Genomic DNA, 21950 nt, shown 5'->3' with positions numbered 1-21950 from the left:
AAAATTCCTGATGAATGGAAAACCGCCTTGATTCACCCACTTCATAAGAAGGGAGACAAAACTGATGTTAATAATTACAGAGGAATTTCTCTTCTTCCAGTCACATACAAAATCCTCTCTCAATGTCTTCTGAACCGAGCACAACAACAACTTGAATGGAAAATTGGCGAATATCAAGCAGGTTTCAGGCCAAATAGATCTTGCCCAGAACAGATTTTAGTCCTCAAACTAATTCTCAGACATCAAAAAATTTACAATAAAAAACTAGTTTGTACCTTTGTAGATTTTAGAAAGGCTTATGACTCAGTGGATCGTGAATCTCTTTTCCAAATTGTGAAAGAACAAGGCCTGGATCCTAAAACCACGGCAATTATCAGAGACACGCTAACTGGTACAAAATCAAAAGTAAAGTTCAGAGGAGAAATTTCAGAATCCTTTGAAATAAAAACAGGCGTGAGGCAAGGTGATGGACTCTCTCCGTTGCTATTTAACTGCGTTCTAGAAAAAGTAATACAAGAGTGGCGCGAACGAAAATTGGAGTTCAAAATTGACCAACCAGTGAAATTAGGACGAACAAATATTCGAATAGACTGTTTGGCCTTTGCAGACGACTTGGTTATTCTAACGCAGGACATCCAAATTGCTCAGAAACAAATAGAAATCCTTAAAGAAACAGCAGAAAGAGTAGGTCTCCAAATCTCATTTGAAAAAACACAGTATATGACTAGCAACAAACTGGCACCCAAACTTTTGGAAACTAAGTATGGAAAAATCAAAAGAGTTTCGCAATTCAAATATTTAGGTGAAACAATCTCAGAGACTGGTCTAGAAAAAATTGGAAATGAAATTCGTTGTCAAAAGATGGAGACAGCTTTTAGACTTACAAAAGACATCTACAACAAAAAATGTCTCTCGAGGTACTCTAAATTGAGACATTACAACACGGTCATAAAACCAGAGTGCCTTTATGGGGCTGAAACGCTAATTTTAAACAGAAAAAAGGACATTCAAGAAATCCAAAAAAGAGAAAGAAAAGTAATCAGAAAAATTCTAGGTCCAAAATATACTGAAGAAGGAACATACAGGCTAAGAGCAAATAGTGAAATTCAACAATACACCAGCATATATTCAGATATGAAAAAACGCAGATTAAAATTTTATGGGCATATTAAAAGAATGGATGCTACCAGACTAACTAAACAAGTAGTGGAATTCTACGAAAATCGAAGTAAAGCTAAATTTGAGACAATAAAATGGATTGCCGCTATAAAAGAGGACATGAAAGAGGCAGATATAAAACAAGATGAAATTCAAGACAGAAAATTATTTAGGCAAAAAATTCATGACTGGGTAGTTGGTCAAGCTGAAAAACCAAAGAAAACTGGAACCACATGGTCTGATGAAAGGAAAAGAGCTCATTCCGAGAGAATGAAAACAATTTGGGCAGAGAGAAAGTCTAAAAGAAAATAACTGAATGCCCCGTGATTGTACTTCGCGTGGTCCAGTAGGGCCCAAACGTGAATAATAATAATAATAAAATAAATTAATAAAAATAAACATTTATCTGTATTATTATTATTATTTCATTACTATATGAATGGCTGTAGATTATGTATAAAAGGAAATAATTTTTCATTTTTTTTGTGCAATATTTATGTATCTATATTTCACAAATAACGTCTGTCGTCGGCGAATGTATGCATCAAAGCAGATGTGTTGTTGTGGTCTTGAGTCCTGAGACTGGTTTGATGCAGCTCTCCATCCTACTCTATCCTGTGCAAGCTTCTTCATCTCCAAGTACCTACTGTAACCTACATCCCTCTGAATCTGCTTGGTGTATTCATCTCTTGGTCTCCCTCTACGATTTTTACCCTCCACGCTGCCCTCCAATACTAAATTGGTAATCCCTTGATGCCTCAGAACAAGTCCTACCAATCGAGCCCTTCTTCTAGTCAAATTGTGCCACAAACTTCTCTTCTCCCCAGTCCTATTCAATACCTCCTCATTAGTTATATGGTCTACCCATCTAATCTTCAGCATTCTTCTGTAGCACCACATTTCGAAAGCTTCTATTCTCTTCTTGTCCAAACTAGTTATCTTCCATGTTCCACTTCCATACAAGGTTACGCTCCATACAAATACTTTCAGAAACGACTTCCTGACACTTAAATCAATACTTGATGTTAACAAATTTCTCTTTTTCAGAAACGCTTTCCTTGCCATTGCCAGTCTACATTTTATATCCTCTCTACTTCGACCATCATCAGTTATTTTGCTCCCCAAAATAGCAAAACTCCTTTACTACTTTAAGTGTCTCATTTCCTAATCTAATTCCCTCAGCATCACCCGACTTAATTCGGCTACATTCCATTATCCTCGTTTTGCTTTTGTTGATGTTCATCTTATATCCTCCTTTCAAGACACTATCCATTCCGTTCAATTGCTATTCCAAGTCCTTTGCTGTGTCTGACAGAATTAAAATGTCATCGGCGAACCTCAAAGTTTTTATTTCTTCTCCATGGATCTTAATACCTACTCCGAACTTTTCTTTTGTTTCCTTCATTGCTTGCTCAATATACAGATTGAATAACATCGGGGATAGGCTATGACCCTGTCTCACTCCCTTCCCAACCACTGCTTCCCTTTCATGCCCCTCAACTCTTATAACTGTCGTTTGGTTTCTATACTAATTGTAAATAGCCTTTCGCTCCCTTTATTTACCCCCGCCACCTTCAGAATTTGAAAGAGAGTATTCCAGTCAACTTTGTCAAAAGCTTTCTCTAAGTCCACAAATGCTAGAAACGTAGGTTTGCCTTTCCTTAATCTAGACTCTAAGATAAGTCGTAGAGTCAGTATTGCCTCACGTGTTCCAATATTTCTACGGAATCCAAACTGATCTTCCTCGAGGTCGGCTTGTACCAGTTTTTCCATTCGCCTGTAAAGAATTCGCGTTAGTATTTTGCATCCGTGACTTATTAAACTGATAGTTCGGTAATTTTCACACCTGTCAGCACCTGCTTTCTTTGGGATTGGAATTATTACGTATATTCTTCTTGAAGTCTGAGGGTATTTCGCATGTCTCATACATCTTGCTCACCAGATGGTAGAGTTTTGTCAGGACTGGCTCTCCCAAGGCTGTCAGTAGTTTTAATGCAATGTTGGCTACTCCCGGGGCCTTGTTTCGAGTCAGGTCTTTCAGTGCTCTGTCAAACTCTTCACGCAGTATCGTATCTCCCATTTCATCTTCCTCTACATCCTCTTCCATTTCCATAATATATATAATGAATAATAATTACAAAGATGCTTATTAAATTGCCTATAAACAGCGGAAGTTCAAACATTACTCTCTCTGTCTTCTTGTAGCCGTTAAAGTTGTAAGAGCCTGTGACGCTCGCTGGTACGCGTAGGTAGCCTTCGTTTGTCCTTTGATCGAGAAAGACGCCATTGGACGTTGATATTAGTAAAAGGTGTATACTTTCAATTTGTGTTGATTTTTTGAATATAGGAATTGTTAAAATTATTACCTCTAATAATTTATTGCTAGCTTGCCCAAGATTTCACGACATTCTTTGCCGTTTTCAGCATATTAGGAATTTTTCATGACGCAGAGCCGTGGGGCGATTGTAGAAGCGCTGCGCGGCAAATTCAAATTAAATTGAATGGAAGCAGTTTTCCCGGAATATAGCGGGTAGATAACGGTAAATTAAAATTCTCTCTTTCGGCTTCCTGGAGACTTCAGAGGGAAATTGTGGATTTTATTGTCATTTTCAGGTGGACATGGGCAGCTGCAATTATGTTATCAGTTTCGTAAATAATTGATGAGTGATAAAGTTTTACTTGTGTGTGATCAAAGATTGCTGTGAAAAACCTGTTCTGGCTAATAACATAATAATTAAATTTCATTTTTTTTTTGTTTCACGCTCTCATGTTAGTCGTGGCAGTTAATAGTCTTCATATATTTAAAAAAGAAAAAAATACACTGCAGCGTTTACGTTTAGTGACCATAACATACTGTAACTTCCGTACAGGTAATAAGAGTAATTTTCTGTGCATTCAAGAGATGAAAGTACCGAAGGGCATTTATTTTTCATAATTAGTTACAGTAATGATACCATGTCCCATATCTAACAAGCCAGATCAGTGTTATATAAAAATAGTTTGCAAATTAAAGATCGTACGTCCACAGCAGGAAATCTTTCAGTGTTGTGCGTAACCCCACATAATAGGTCAAAGTGTATAAAGTTAAAATATTTTCAACTACAGAAATTAATAGTGTGAATCGTATTTTATCTGCCGTGCTCGCAACAATAAGCAATATAAAATTAATTAAAGTATTATGCCATATAAACTGCATATAAAGTAAAAAGGGTGTGCGGCGGGGATTACGCGACAAGCCTTTCGTGACAGAATATAGAAAACCCCTTCCCTTCCACACATTTCACCATGTACTGAGGTGATGTAAGTCATGGGATAGCGATATGTGCCTATACAGATGGCGGTAGTATCGCACGCACAAGATGTAAAATAGGCGGAGCTGTCCTTTATACTCAGGTGGTACATGTCAAAAGGCTTCCGACGTCATTATGACCGCACGACGGGAACTAGCAGACTTTGAAATCGGAATGGTTGTTGGAGCTGGACACATAGCACATTCCACTTCGGAAATCGTTAAGGAATTCAATATTCTGATATTCCCAGTGTCAGGAGTGTGACAAGAGTACAAAATTTCATGCATTACACCTCACCGTGGATAACGCCATGGCCGACGGTCTTCACTTAACGACCGATAGCAGCGGCGTTTGCATAGAGTTGTCAGTGCTAACAGACAAGCAACACTGCGTGAAATAACAGCAGAAGGCATCGTGGGACATACGACCTAAGTATCCGCTGGTAGAGTGCGGAGAGATTTCTACATCTACACCTACATCTACATGATTACTCTGCAATTCACATTTAAGTGCTTGGCAGAGGGTTCATCGAACCACAATCATACTATCTCCCTACCATTCCACTCCCGAACAGCGCGCGGGAAAAACTAACGCCTAAACCTTTCTGTTCGAGCTCTGATTTCTCTTATTTTATTTTGATGATCATTCCTACCTATGTAGGTTGGGCTCAACAAAATATTTTCGCATTCGGAAGAGAAAGTTGGTGACTGAAATTTCGTAAATAGATCTCGCCGCCACGAAAAACGTCTTTGCTTTAATGACTTCCATCCCAACTCGCGTGTCATATCTTCCACACTCTCTCCCCTATTACGTGATAATACAAAACGAGCTGGCCTTTTTTGCACCCTTTCGATATTCTCCGTCAATCCCACCTGGTGAGGATCCCACACCGCGCAGCAATATTCTAACAGAGGACGAACGAGTGTAGTGTAAGCTGTCTCTTTAATGGACTTGTTGCATCTTCTAAGTGTCCTGCCAATGAAACGTAACCTTTGGCTCGCCTTCCTCACAATATTATCTATGTGGTCTTTCCAACTGAAGTTGTTCGTAATTTTAACACCCAGGTACTTAGTTGAATTGACTGCCTTGAGAATTGTACTATTTATCGAGTAATCGAATTCCAACGGATTTCTTTTGGAACTCATGTGGATCATCTCACACTTATCGTGATTTAGCGTCAACTGCCACCTGCCACACCATACAGCAATCTTTTCTAAATCGCTTTGCAACTGATACTGGTCTTCGGATGACCTTACTAGAAGGTAAATTACAGCATCATCTGCGAACCACCTAAGAGAACTGCTCAGATTGTCACCCAGGTCATTTATATAGATCAGGAACAGCAGAGGTCCCAGGACGCTACCCTGGGGAACAACTGATATCACTCCAGTTTTACTCGATGATTTGCCGTCTATTACTACGAACTGAGACCTTCCTGACAGGAAATCACGAATCCAGTCGCACATCTGAGACGATACCCCATAGGCCCGCAGCTTGATTAGAAGTCCCTTGTGAGGAACGGTGTCAAAAGCTTTCCGGAAATCTAGAAATACGGAATCAACTTGAGATCCCCTGTCGATAGCGGCCATTACTTCGTGCGAATAAAGAGCTAGCTGCGTTGCACAAGAACGATGTTTTCTGAAACCATGCTGATTACGTATCAATAGATCGTTCCCTTCGAGGTGATTCATAATGTTTGAATACAGTATATGCTCCAAAACCCTACTGCAAACCGACGTCAATGATATAGGTCTGTAGTTCGATGGATTACTCCTACTACCATTCTTAAACACGGGTGCGAGATTCGGCGTTAATGGCTTGTGGCAGCTGACGACAAAAGCGAGTGATTTTGCTTAACAGTACGACATCGCCTGCAGCGACCTCTCCTGGCTCGTGACCATATCGGTTGTACCACAGCCTATCGGAAAACATAAGACCTCACAGTAGGATTCGAGAGTCACGCAGACCATAAGCTGTCAATAAGGCACTGTGCAAGCTAGTGGCTTCTTAATGTTAAGGGCTGGGACTGGGTCCTGGTTTGCTACAGTGTTTCGAGACGATTTGCAGCCATTAACACAGCTTTTGTTCCCAAGCAACGACGAAATTTTTATAGATAGCAATGCACCATGTCACTGGACCACAATTGTTCACTGTTGGTTTGGAGAATTCGACCAAATGATTGGCCCACCCAGATCGCCCGACATGAATTCCATCGAACAATTACGGAGCATGCTCAACAGATCAGTTCGTGCACGAAACCCTGCACCGGTAACACCTTCGAAATTATGGAAGGCTAAAGAGGTAGTATGGCTGAATATTTCTGTAGGGGTCTTCCAACGACTTGTTGAGTCCACGCTACGTCGAGCTGCTACACTACGCCGGGCTATAGGAAGTTCGACACGATGTTAGGTGTTGTGGTGGTGGTGGTGGTAAACTGGTTGGGTCCTCGGTCCCTAGACTTAATCTAAAACTAACTTACGCTAAGGACGACACACACACCCATGCCTGAGGGAGGACTCGAACCTCTGACGGGGGGAGCAGCGCGAACCGTGGTAAGGCGGCCAAGACCGCTCGGCTACCCTGCGCGTCTTAGGAGGTGTCCCATGACTTTTGTCAACTCAGTGTATTCCTGTGCATACATCAGTTTTCAGCTTCGAATTTGTGCAGCTAGGACGAAGATGATTTCTTAGTGCCAGCTGGGTTTGTCTTTATGTTACGAAACATAAAAAATAACAAGGAAACTTGAATATGTGAGGTAAAGACTGGTTAGTGAATCGACAAACGTATTCTCTCAGTAAGTTACAGTGAATTGAATAGATATCCAAATTACTGGCTTAATTAATTCAGTACCAATAGAGAAATATCGAAAGACTGGCAGTAGACGCTACAGCATGGAAGCGCAGTAACAAATGAGTTTAAGAGGGCCGCACGCAGAATAGAGGTTCGGGGGTGTCTTGGTGGTAGTTTCCTATTTTTACTAGGAACATAGGCTCAAATGGCTCTGAGCACTATGCGACTTAACATCGGAGGTCATCAGTCGCCTAGAACTTAGAACTAATTAAACCTGACTAACCTAAGGACATCACACACATCCATGCCCGAGGCAGAATTCGAACCTGCGACCGTAGCGGTCGCTCGGCTCCAGACTGTAGCGCCTAGAACCGCACGACCACTCCGGCCGGCTAGGAACATAGGGTAAAATGTTTTTGGTTTAGCCCGGACAGCGGCTACTTTTACAGCAACTCGAACATTTGTCTTACTTTAGCTGTGTTACAGTATAATAAGCAAGGTTTGAACAGCGAACCACAGCTGGCATCTTGGCAGATTGTGTGAATGGATTAATGCCTTTTGAAAAAATATGTTAATTTGGCTCAAATTAATGCTCCTCTAATGGCACCATTTGTACGTCCACCGTTCGGATTTTACGTGGAGGTAAGTTCAAAGAATTGCTTAGTGGGGGGCTTTTGATGCGCGGTGTTTATGTACTTTAAACTTGTATGAATCGATTCAAACTTTGCACCATGGTAGACTAATGGATAAACTCAAGACGAAAATGTCTGTGTCTAATAATCTTTATTCGTTCTCGAGATACGGTGGTTTAAATTAGGGCTAAATGTAAATTCTATAATTCGTTCTTACGTTAATTGATTGCACTGAAAGGGGTTAAAGTGATTTAAATAGTGCACAGCCATGCTGCCTCTATAGCCGTCCGTAAGTGTGAATGTGTTACCAGTGCAGAATGTTATGCACGAACTGACCTCTCGATTATGCCGCATAAATGTTCGCTGCCAAATCATTTGCTCGAATTTCCCAGGGTGTTCTTCAAACCAAACGCGAACGGTTGTGGCCTGGTGACATGGTGCATTGTCATCCACAAAAATTCTATCGTTGTTTGGGAACATCACGTCCATGATTCACGGCAAATAGTCTCCAAGTACCCCAACATAACCATTTCCAGTCAGTGATCGGTTCAGTTTGACCCGTGAACCGAGTCCTCTCCGTACTAAAACAGCTCACACCATTACGGAGCCACCACCAGCTTGCACAGTGCCTTGTTGATAGTTTGGATGCATAGCTTCACGGTAGTCTGTGCTGCACTCGAACCTTACCATCCATTCTTACCAACTGCAGTCGGGTCTCACCTGAAAAGGCCACGGTTTTCCCGTCATGTAGGCTCCAACCTAAATGTTTAGGAGCACAGCAGAGGTGCTGCAGACGACGTGGTCTGTTAACAAAGCTATTCGCGTCGGTCGCCTGTTGCCACAGCCCAAAGGCAGGTAGGACGTCAAACGGGCCGACTTGGAGCAGGAGGAGCGCCGCAGGACATTTTAATTTCAACTGTCTATACTTTTACAAGAAAATTCATAAAACTTTGTCAGAATCACCAGGAAAGATTCAGGATTCACACTCATGGCAGTGGAAGTTCAAAACCTAACAAAATAAATTTTCTTTACATCTGAAATTTCATCATTTTTCCATTACTACTGGCTGCATTTGTTGCTACCGGTACACTTTGAGAGAGATTGTTCGATGAATTTTGCACAGCATATAAACCATACTTACGGGTGTATGAAATTATAGAACTTTCCAAATCCGCCCAGGTGTTTCTTCAAGTGCAGTCTTACTGTAAGACATTGCACAATCTGCGCCGTTCAACTCAGAACAAAAGACGTGGCAAGTTGAGGAAGGGCATCGTGTTGCTGCAAGACAATGCCCGTCCGCATGTGGCGAATCAGACCAAACATCTCATCACATCTTTTCGATGGGAAACTCTAGATCATCCTCCGTACAGCCCCAATCTTGCGCCTAGAGACTACCATCTGTTCCTGCACTTGAAGAAACACCTGGACGGTCAGCGTCTTCAAGACGATGACGAAGTCAAAACAGTGGTGATGCAGTGGTTAACAAGTCAGGCGGCAGACTTCCATGAGAAGTGCCTCAATATTGCCGGAAATTATGTAGATAAGTAGATTAAGGTACAGGCTTTCATGTAAAAATAAAATTATTGAGATATCTTAGCACGTCGTTTTTTAATTTCAAAACGGTACTTACTCAAAAAACACGCCTCGTATTAAAAACTGTAGTAAAAATTGAGATAATTAACTATACAATTTGGATTTTTTCTAAACATAAAGTTTAACATGTAACAACACATTCATTTCTTCATAAATTAAATAAATTCTAGAGTTTCATACACCTGTAAGTATGGTTTGTATCTGTGCAAAATTCATCCAAGAATCTCTCCTACTTATGAAGAAAAGTGTACCTGTAGCAACAAATGCAGCAAATAGCAAGTGAAATAACGATGAAATTTCACATGTAAAAAAAAATTATTTTGTTACTTTTTGGAACTTCCACTACTATGACTGTGAATCCTGAACCCTTCCTGGTCACTCTGACAAAGTTTTATAAATTTATTTGTAAAAGTATAGACAGTGGAAATTAAAATGTCGTGCGGTGCCTCTCCTGCTCTAAGTCGGCCCGTTTGACGTCCTACCCCCCACCCCCCCGCCTTACCCCCTTAATGTCGATGTCACCTCACTGACCTTACGGATACGTTTGTCGTACGTTCCACATTGATTTCCGCTGTAATTTCGCGCAGTGTTGCTTGTCTCTTAGCACTCACAGTTCTACATCACCAACCATCATTCCGCGTTCAAAGTCTGTTAATCACTGTCATGCGGCAATAATCAAATCGGAAACCTTTTCGCATGAATCACCTGAGTACATTTGACAGCTCCGTCAATCCTCTGCACACTTTTATCCTTCTGTACGCGATACTACTGCCATCTGTATATGTGCGTAATGCTATCCCATGACATTTATCACCTCAGTGTAACTCTGTGGTAGACGTTACGGGTAAACCCGTCGACTCAGCTGAAATAATTTGCAGTTCGATGTAGCAGCAAAGGATGATTATCATTGTAAAATATTTGGTTATATTTGTAAATTGTTGTGCTTTTATTGTTCTAGAAAACAGTGATGGGTAGGAAGAAAGTCCTGATTCGGTGGTGACGAATGCTCCGGAGAAGTAGCATCACCACTGCCAATAATGATATGAGAAGCTGCAGCTGGCCGCTACCTGAGGTCGCGGGGGCTCACCACGATAATTTGAAATTGTTAAAAATGCTAGTCACGCTGTTAGTTTATTCGTCCTTATTGGTTCCTCAGTATAGTTTGAATTGCTAGTTCAGTCTTTAAGGGGCAACGGCTTGGCTCAAGTGGCTGAGAGATCTGACCTTGAATGAAGTTCGTGGCGTAATTCAGTGAGTGTGCTGAATGTTCATCCAAATTCGTGGCGATATAGATATTGGGTGTTTAATTCTCACAGGTTAGCACAGGCTCCGGACGTAAACACAATTAGTTGATTATTGATAGGGCACAGACAAATAATTTAATCCACAGGCCTTTCGTCGTGAATTGGCTGCACGCAAGGCGAATCAATCGTCGTTTTGTGGGTTTTGATTGGTAGAAATATTTAATCGGCGAGAGTCCGGTTATTGTTCGGGTATTCTGGCCCAGAACCCTCTCATGGTAAAAAGTGGTACCTGACTGTATTGTGAGAAATTGTTGTATGGAGGTTGTGTTGAGTGCTTATTTACGACTCACTTCCATTTTATAACAGAGGCTTGCGCAATTCTTTGTCTGTGAATCTCTTGAGTTGTACTACAGCATAGTTGGCGCAAATTTGTGTTAAGATCCTCACCTGATTTCATTGCGTATTTTCGTATCAACAATGAAACATTAAGACGAGCCACGAAAGCGCAATTAACCACTGAACGGAAAAGTCACAGGTGAGTGTGTAAAGTGTTCAACAGTTTGTGGGAGAAAGTGCTAGTCAGCAACCAACGCCTGAAGAGGCTGAGATTTTTGCTTATATAGTTAAAAGGTGGTGTTGGTAACTTTTTTGTGGTTCTTTAGAGAGCTGCGCAGTTCTTTTTAGACACATGTACACTCATAAACGTCGGGAATCCGAAATTTTCAAAAATCTATTGTTTTATTTTTGGCTCGAAATTTTCTCTGGAACGTCTACTTTATTGTAGTGTTCCTCTCAAGTTCTCCAGAAACTCTGTTATCGAGCTACAACCGACTTATGAAAAAGTGTCTCGGAAAACCATTCACACTGGGGAAAAAATAGTCAACATGCAATTTCAACGACGTCCAAACAGGCATTATGGAAATTGCGCACGTGCTCGAACTTGAGATTGGGCCGGCCTGTAACAACTTCTACAAAAAAGCGAACGAAAAGAGTATCGAGGGAGCTGAGCAGCAGGTGACGGAAACTGCCAAAGAGGGGCACAGCACTGCTGTGGCCTCGAAGAAGGTGGATCGGAAACATGTTGTTGTATGGTCCAGAGACCGCTGACTAGAGGAATGTTTAACTACAACAAACATAACCCAAAGCTTTAAACGTGTATTTCTCGAAATCGTATTTTTCAAGTTGGTAGGAAACGTAACTTGAGAACAGTGCGTGCGATATTTATCGAAATTCGATACTGGAATTCTAAATTAAATTCTCTATTTAAGTATGCAGCCGTTTGGCGATATCTTCAATCGGTGTACCCTTTTGTCCTTTTTTTTGTGGGGGGGGGGGGGGGGGGGGCGAGGAAAATAACATTCGTTTCAACACGTCACCGTTCTGGTGGTACTTAATGTTTTACTATTATTCAATGTACACTGATAAAAAATATTGAAAATGATATGTACTAAATTATTTTGTCATCAGTCCAGTAGGACGGCTTAGGGTATACTCGCCGATGTCATTTCACCTGGTGCAACGGTTACGAGGAGCGCCTGATGTGGACAAAAACTGATTTATTAAGGACACAAATGTAAGGAATATAATTGTATCATCAGAGTTAAGTTTACTTTTTACTTTTGCAACGAAAATCACCTATTTTTCATGCGTCTGAAGAGGGCTACATCCGTTAAAGAAAGAGGGAATGTGTTACTTATAAAAAACATAATCAAAAGTTCTCAAGTTCGTCATTTTTCCCCACAGAAATATTGAAGGAAAATATTACAATTAACTCCGCTGTCTGTTTTGAATAGGCGTACAGGTAGGGGAACGATATTATAAAAGCTAAAGGAAAAATATGTAAACAAAATTAATGAGGATTAGCCTCAACAGCACTTAACAGGCTTAGTACTAATATCTACAATGGGTACAACAGAGAAATATTCGGACAGCCTGTGTTGCAGAAAAAGCTTAGAACTCGACTGTTGAGTAACTGGTTTTCATAATTGGTTTCTGTAAGAACAATTTCGTATAACAGCAATAACGAAAAGAGATGAGTGGTACAGTTCAAAAGCAATTTGAATTACGATAAGCCAATATACAAGAGATACTGATTAACTTAAATGAAATATCAATACACACATAAATAATATATCGCTGACACAGAGAAAAAATCGATGATTGCTCGATGATGTCGTTAAGTAAAAAAGGACAGAGTAATTTAACGTTAAATTTATCAGTTTTACGATAATGGGAGTAACCAAGAAAATTGGTAACATTAAAAGTCAGTTACTGCTCGGCATTTTCCATTGTATTAAGGTGTCTTATTTTTAAATTTATTAGCGCCTAGTCATTCTGGGTCCGAGGAATATTCAGAGTCAGTGATATAAGGGCTAATTCGCAATTCATGAGAAAGAGTGACGAGTGGAAGTCTATATTGAGATAACCCATTTCTGTTATAGTAATTTAGGTGCACAGTGTTGAACTGATGGGTATTTGTAAATGGTAAAACATCAAAACTATTTCGAGGACAAGGTGGCTGGAACAAGTATCTCAGAGATGCTACACTGCCGGAAAAAATTTGGGCAGTCTTCTATGTGTTTCCAGTTCACTCAATAATTACTATTGCAATGGTGCAGATGGAGTACATGAAATCATTACATTTACAGGTCAATAGCAAAAGTGGTTCTGAGTACCAGGTAACGACCCATGCTGAAACACTCATATACATACTGGTGTAGCCTCCATGGGTGATAATGCAGGCACTGACTCTCGCATTCAGTTGATCAGACAGATGACGAATGCTGTCTTGGGACACGATACGTCATGCATCCTTGACTTGTTCACGTAGGCCTGTAAGAGTTGGCTGACAATTCCCATGAGTCACTTCTTGTCCCATCATAACCCAAAAGTTCTTGATTGGAGACAAGTTTGGAGATAGTGGTGGCCAGAGAAGTTGCTCGACGTATTCCAAAATATGTTGAGATTCACAGGCAGTGGTGTCTCAACGAGCATTATCCTGTTGGAATAACACATCAGCTTCCCATTGCAAGAATGGCAAGAAAATGTATCTGACAACATTTCGCACATATCGAGCGATAGTTAGTGTTCCCTCTGGAAACACCAAAGGTCAACGAGGGTTGTAGCTTAATGCACCAGAGACCATAAGGCCTGGGATGAGACCAGTGAGTGCTGGACAAATGCACTCTACGAGACAGCGCTCACCAGGTCTACACTGTACACGCAAATGACCAGCACCAGTGTGCAGGCAGAATCTGCTTTCATCGCTGAAGACCACAATACAGCATTCCACCTTCCAAGTGATGTACTGACAGCACCAGTTGAGCCATGTACGATGACACCATGGCATGAGTGGAATATTGGCTAGGTGTATGCATGGCCATAGTTGTACTACTAATAATCAGTAGTATATTTATGAAGTTTCTGGCGCAAAGAGCATATTTTTGAAAACCCTCAGATTTAAAAACAAGATTTCAGTTTATATGTTTCCCCTACTATATGCTTCCCCTACTATATCAACGAACCAAATTTTCGTTTAGTTGAAAAAACTAAATTTATTCAGTTAAAATTTAAAATTAAAAAACAAAAATTCTAAAATTTATGCAAATTTAATAACATGAATCAAACGTCCTTTACCTAGTTTTTTACCTCAACAAATAAAATTTAATCCAATAAATTTCCTTAATTTATCAGCATCTTTTGAAAACATTTTAGTACAATGATCTGGAAGAGTAACTTTGTCATTTAAAAATAATAAGACTTTTAGGTCATTTTTATCAAAATTTATGCTTTTGAAATGTTGTAAGGTTTATTTTTTCAAATCCCATAAATGTGTACTTCTTAATGCTCATTACTATCACTGTTATGTTCACTTACAAGATTTGTAACAAAATAATTCATATTTGTTTTGTTTTGCTTTCATTTATAAGGAAAAACAAGATTTTCAAATTTTTTCAAAATGAAAATTTTAAAATTATGAAATTTAAAATTTTAAGAGTTTTAGAAATTTTGATTTACAAAAGTAAACCGTTTATCAAACGTTTTAAATTTCCAGAATCGGAATATTAAGGTTTCTATCTTCTCTATCTTTCAGAAAATATTTCAAAAGGAAATTTAAAAATGAAGATAGCACTTCTATAACGTTTTTAATTTTTTATTCATCTTTGTAATGAAAAATTTTCTGTTAATATTCTATGTTACGAATAATAAGTTAAATTCTTTTACCATACATAATTACACAAGGGTCAGTCCAAAAGAAATGCACACTATCTTTGTAAAAATACAGTTTTCATTCTGCATGTGTGAAAGTTTTACAGTGTGTAGATACATCCTTCCCGCTTGTTTTCAAACTTAGTTCAACCTGTTCCCGTGAGTGGCACCATCACAACATGTCTTCAAGATGGCTGCTACACTTGATGTTCGTCAGAAGCAACGTGCTGTCATAGAATTCCTGTGCTGTGAAAACGAGACAGTGGGAAACATCCACAAGAGGTTGAAAAAGGTGTATGGAGATGCTGCTGTCGTGGGCAAGCAGGTTACGTGATGAAAACGGGCACGGCAATATTGAGGATTGTCCTTGCAGCGGCAGGCCTCGTACTGCACACAATCCATACAATGTGTAGAGAGTTAACGAATTGGTGACTGCTGACAGATGCATCACAGTGAACGAATTGTCACACTACGCTGAGATAGGGGACGGAAGTGTTTGCAGAATACTGAAAGTGTTGGCGTTAAAAAAGGTTTGTGCCAGGTGAGTTCCCAGGGTGTTGACAGTGGCTCACAAAGAAACAAAAAAGATATGCAGCGAAATTTTGCAACAGTATGAAAATGGTGGAGAAGAATTTCTTGGAAGAATTGTGACAGGTGATGAAAACTGGCTCCATCATTTTTCACCAGAGTCGAAGAGGCAATCAATGGAGTGGCATCATGCAAATTCACCCAAGAAAACAAAATTCAAAACCACACCTTCTGCTGGAAAATTTATGGCTACAGTGTTTTTCTATTCCTAAGGACTCTTGCTTTTGGACATCATGCCAAATGGAACCACCATAAATTCTGATGCATGTGTGACGACACTGAAGAAACTTTTAGCTCGACTGGGTTGTGTTCGACTAGATCGGCAAAAGCAGGATGTTCTGCTGTTGCAATACAATGCTAGGCCACATGTCAGTCAAAAAACCACGGAAGTGATCACAAAACTCAGATCGACAACACTGAAACACCCGCCTTACAGTCCTAACCTGGCTCCTTGTGACTATCATCTCTTTGGGAAACTGAAAGACTCACTTCGTGGAACAAAGTTTGAAGATGACTCCCTTGTGCACGACGTCTAACAGTGGCTCCAACAGGTTGGTCCAGAATTTTACCGTGCGGGTATACAGGCGCTGGTTCCAAGATGGCGTAACGCAGTTGAGAGGGATGGAAATTATGTGGAGAAATGAAAATATTGTTTCAAAAGGATGTATTTACACTCAGTAAAACTTTAAAACATGTAGAGCAAAAGATGGATTTTTAAAAAAGTAGTGTGCATTTCTTTTGGAGTGACCCTCGGTTCAAATGGTTCAAATGGCTCTGAGCACTATGGGACTTAACATCTATGGTCATCAGTCCCCTAGAACTTAGAACTACTTAAACCTAACGACATCACACACATCCACGACCAAGGCAGGACTCGAACCTGCGACCATAGCAGTTGCACAGTTTCTGACTGAAGCGCTTATAACCACTCAGTCACCGTGGCCAGCCAGTGTGGGAGAAAGCTCAAGGAAAGAGAGAGACAGTGAAAGTTTGGAAAACAATGAAAATAAAGTAATTCATATCAAATTCAGCAGAATTATAATAATTAGTAATGCCTAGTTCAATGTTTCTTTCTACATTTAATCCATCAAATGCAGTTGTTTGTAGTTCATAGAAATAAACTAGAATTTTCGGATTTTTCAGTCTTTCTTGTTCTAGTTCAAGCGAATATTTTGGTTCATATTTAACAACAGGAATTTGAATTTCCATACTTTTTCAAAAGTATTACCTTCTTTTGGAAGTGTACTATTATCATTATTAGTAGTGTATCCAAGAATAGAATCTTCTTGATTTTATGATTTCACTGAAAATTACTATGAAATCTCCTTCCCAAATTACTTCATTAAAATCCTTAAGAAATTCACCAAATAATTATAATGCATGAAGTGTTTCATTTTTTTAATTGTATCATAAAGACGTCATCTTTCCATAGTTAATTCGTTTGATAGTGATGATATTAATCGAATAAGAGCTGATAAAGAAATAAATGGATGTTCTATTCTACATAAAATATTGTGAACAATTAGTATATATCCATCCATCTTCAATATTAAAATTAATTACAGTTTCTTTTTTAGCAAGATTTAAATTATATTTTGCTTCTAATTTCTCGATTCTGTTCATGATTTATTAAGGAAAAATTTATTAAATAGTTGACTTTTACACAAGCACGATTTCAGCCAATCAATTCATCAATTCATCAGTCATAATAATTATTAAATTTTGAATAGTATCAAAAATCGGAATATTTTTAGTATAAAATGGCTCAATAATTATACCCCCCCCCAAATTCGCGTTTTGTTTAGAGCAAACATTGGTATTACTTTCTCTGTGAAAGCCACTTTATATTAATGAACAGCTAGATTAAAATTTATGTTTATAATTCAAATGGAAAATATTTAAGGAACATTATTAGCTACAGTTTTTCATTAGCTTCAATAATTTGAATATTAAATCCTAAAATTTGTCCAATACAATCTTCTTTATCCATAAATAAATTAATATAACTTTCAATATTAACTATATTTCATATTTTATATTCTTTAATGTATATATTATGTTTTTTATATTGAACAAATTCTTATAAGTTTTTCAATCTATATTGACCAAAAGGATTTTCTATCGTTTCTTTATTAGTGTATAATTTATTATTTTTCATTTTAATATTTACAGTTAAAAATGTTGAAAAAACCAGCTAATGAAACATTTGTATAAGTTAATATTTTTCTCATAACAGATGAATAATCTCTCAATTGGTATAAGCTACTCCTTTACATTAATAAAAATTATGTAAACAAATGGTAAATTGAAAACCTAAGGGAAGAATTATTGAAAAAAATTGAGAAATAAACACTGTAAACTTTTACCAAATTCTATTTGATGTTCAGTAATAGGACCAAGTGGTTGTGTAAGAACAACGTTAATGATTTATAATTATATTCCTGCCCCAGTGTGATTAAATTGCAAAAAAATCAGTCATTTGTACATTTGTTGTAAGAGTTTATATTAAACAAAGTATCAAGAATTTCTAAATAGATGTGAAAAAATAAAAGATAAAATTACAGAAAAGTTCCTACTTTTACTGAAAATAATGATGAAATTATTCCATCTGACGAATGTGAAAATAATTTGGTTTCTTTTTTTTCGATTTATTCTTGACAATCATGATACAGTTAGAGAATATTTTACTAGAGGTAGATATAACAGAATAGGTTTTTTTACATAGCTCAGACTTATTCAAACATACCAAAACAATTAGTTAGAGACAACATTAATTTTTAAAATATTTTCGGACAAGATCACACAAATTTAAATCATTTTTATCCTGAATTTCTTGGGGTGATTAAAAATCTGATGATTTTAAACAAACGATACAAGTTTTCAAACTTTAAATGTACGAATTTTGAACATAAAATCGTTGAATGTAAACATTGAATGTAAAAACATTGAAAATCAAAATGTTGAACTTAAAAACGTTATACATAAAACAGTGAATGTAATAATAATCAACATAAAATGTTGAAAACAAAACATTTATCATAACCAATGAATGTAAAATTAAAATAACGATTATTGTACATTTTGTCCATATAAATATTTGCAAAGTACAACCCAGAGTTTGTTAAAGGAGCTAAAAGAAATACACTGATAAAAGAAGAATTAAAAGAAGAATTTAAAAATTGGAAAAACTACCAAGAACAGATAATGAAAAATTTGAAGAAAAGGTCAACAGTTATCGATGCAGTTGAGGTGGTTACACAAGGAACTGAATGTCTGGGTAATAATTTCTTGAAAGCAGAAAGAGAGTAATTGAGAAACAAATGGGTCCTTATACACAACATTATTTAGAGGACTTTAACAATATTCCAACAATTAAACAATGTGATAATGATAAAAGAGACTATGCATTGAGTAAATCAGAAATATATGATTTATTGTATTGATATGAAGAAAAAGTAACAGACAGAAAAAATTAAAAGTCAGTGATCTTAAAGAAGATACATAAGTGAAAAAAATGCTAAAATTTATGAATCATAGCGAATATACTGTTTTTGGGTTAAGGATTTGTTGTAACCAAAACCAACTGCGGGAACACCTTAGGCTGTGGATCGGAGCCGCCAGGCGGGGAAGCCGCCGGCAGTGGAGCACGCACCACCTGGTAAACACAGGACGAGTCAGACGACAGACCAACGACAACTGACAACAACCAACCATGACCGACTATGACCGACACAACAAGGAAGAGATAAACAACGGAGGCTTGTGGAAACCACAACACCAAACACCAACAAAAATTCCACTCAGAACCAGAGCCAGGCAAATGTCAACAATGAGCAACAACCAGAACGCAGTACCGCCGAGATAGAAACGTAATCCAGAGCGAGTACCAGACTGACTGGGCTAGGGCACAGCGGGTCCCTATATACGAAACCGGAGGGAGCGGCTATTGGCTGCTGTCTGCACGTGGCGTATGTGGTGGCGCCCTCGCTGAGCGAGAGCCGCTGTGCGGAATAGCCGCCACGGAGGCGGAGCCCGCTATGAGCTGACCACGTTCATTTGCTCTGGCGCGTGTTCGATTTTCGCGGCAGAAGGTACTAGAGGATTGTTGGTACTTATAAATATATTTGTAAATATTCAGTTGAAATCAGTAGTGCGAAAGTGAGAATTGGTGAAAAATAATATGAAGGTTCTGATGGATTAATGACTCTTTTAACTGAAAAACAAATATCTTTAGATGATTCAGGTAAGGAACTTGATTTTTTTCTATTTAAAAGTTATGCTAAAATTTTATTCGACTCATATATTCTGATAATAATCCAATTAAAATTCAATCAAGCAAAGAAAATAAAAACAATAATTTGATAAACACAATAGCTGAAGAATACTTTCCTAGATTTGAGAAAGAGATTTTATTGCTGGTGAATCATTACTAAAAAATATTCAGAAAAACCAGTTCAATGTATTTAGATGAAAATGTCTGTCAAATAATTGAGAGATTAACAGTTATCCATAGCAAAGAATTAGCTGGGAATAAGAATTATTGTAATGAGAAGATAGGTTAAGGAAAGGCAAACCTACATTTCTAGCATTTTTAGACTTACAAATTCTATCGACAATTTTGACTGCAATACTCTCTTTCAAATTCTGAAGGTGGCAGGGGCAAAATACAGGGGGTGAAAGGCTATTTACAATTTGCACAGAAACCAGATAGCAATTATAAGAGTCGAGGGACATGAAAGGGAAGCAGTGGTTGGGAAGGGAGTGAGACAGGGTTGTAGCCTCTCCCCGATGTTCTTCAATCTGTATATTAAGCAAGCATTGAAAGAAACAAAAGAAAAATTCGGAGTATGTATTAAAATCCATGGGGAAGATAAAAACTTTGAGGTTCGCCGATGACATTGTAATTCTGCCAGAGACAGCAAAGGACTTGGTAGAGCAGTTGAACGGAATCGGCAGTGTCTTGAAATGAGGATATAAGATGAACATCAACAAAAGCAAAACGAGGATAATGGAATGTAGTCGAATTAAGCTGGGTGCTGCTGAGGGAATTAGATTAGGAAATGAGACACTTAAAGTAGTAAAGGAGTTTTGCTATTTGGGGAGCAAAATAACTGATGAAGGTCGAAGTGGAGAGGATATAAAATGTAGACTGGCAATGGCAAGGAAAGAGTTTCTGAAGAAGAGAAATTTGTTAATATCGAGTATAGAGTTAAGTGTCAGGAAGTCGTTTCTGAAAGTATTTGTATGGAGTGCAGCATTGTATGGATGTGAAACGTGGACGATAAATATTTTGGACAAGAAGAGAATAGAAGCTATCGAAATGTGGTGCTACAGAAGAGTGCTGAAGATTAGATGGTTAGCTGATATAACTAATGAGGAGGTATTGAATAAAATTGGGGAGAAGAGGAGTTTGTCGCACAACTTGGCTAGAAAAGGGGATCGGTTGGTAGGACATGTTCTGAGGCATGAAGGGGTTACCAATTTAGTATTGGAGGGCAGCATGGAGAGTAAAAATCGTAGAGGAACCCCAAGAGATGAATACACTAAACAGATTCAGAAGGATGTAGGTTGCAGTAGGTACTGGGAGATGTAGAAGCTTGCACAGGATAGAGTAGCATGGACAGCTGCATCAAACCAGTATCAGGACTGAAGACCACAACATGAAAAAGTTGAAATAACGAAAATGATTACCAATAAATATAATGATTTTCCAATTAACAAACAAAAAGTACTTCCCTATTTTATTTACCATTTGAAATCTATATACATGGTTATAATTGGTGTGGCCCTGGGACTAAAGTGAATGAAAGATAAGCACTCTGAGATAAAGGAATAAATACCCTAAATGAAGCAAGTAAAGGCCATGATATTTTTATAGAGATAATAAAGAATTAGAAACCAGTAATGAAGCTGATAAGAGTCTCTAACTAGCTCCAAGAAAAACAATGTATGGATCAGATTCTTCAATTGGTGAAAAAGTAGCTTCAGTGGCAGTTAGAGAAATAATGTATGAAAACCAAAATTAGGAGTTTGATTAAATGTTGATGAAAATGGATGTGGATTATAAAAATTCTTTACTAATTTTTAATCTTATATAAACGACAACTTTAGTACTGATTTTATTTAAGTTCCAAATGGCAAAATAAACCCTAAATAAATTACCATAATGTTAAATAATGATACGTTAAATGGTATTGAGCGATTTTTAACTAACAGACAAAAAAGAATATAAGATAAATAATGGTAGATACTTGCTAATTACATTTGATATTCTTGTTGCGTAAAAATTACTGAATAGTTAATGAAAAAGAAAGAATCAAAACACAGAGCAGGATTTTTTTCACTACTATTGTCAGGTTTACATTTTATTTAGTGCTATGTGAGCAGCTCGTTCTATTGCTTACTCAGTTATAAAGAAGAAAAAATTGATAAGGTATTTGAAGAGC

This window comes from Schistocerca nitens, chromosome 7 (genome assembly GCF_023898315.1).
Source record: "Schistocerca nitens isolate TAMUIC-IGC-003100 chromosome 7, iqSchNite1.1, whole genome shotgun sequence".
Lineage (NCBI taxonomy): Eukaryota > Metazoa > Arthropoda > Insecta > Orthoptera > Acrididae > Schistocerca > Schistocerca nitens.
Note: the sequence above shows the minus strand (reverse complement) of the source record.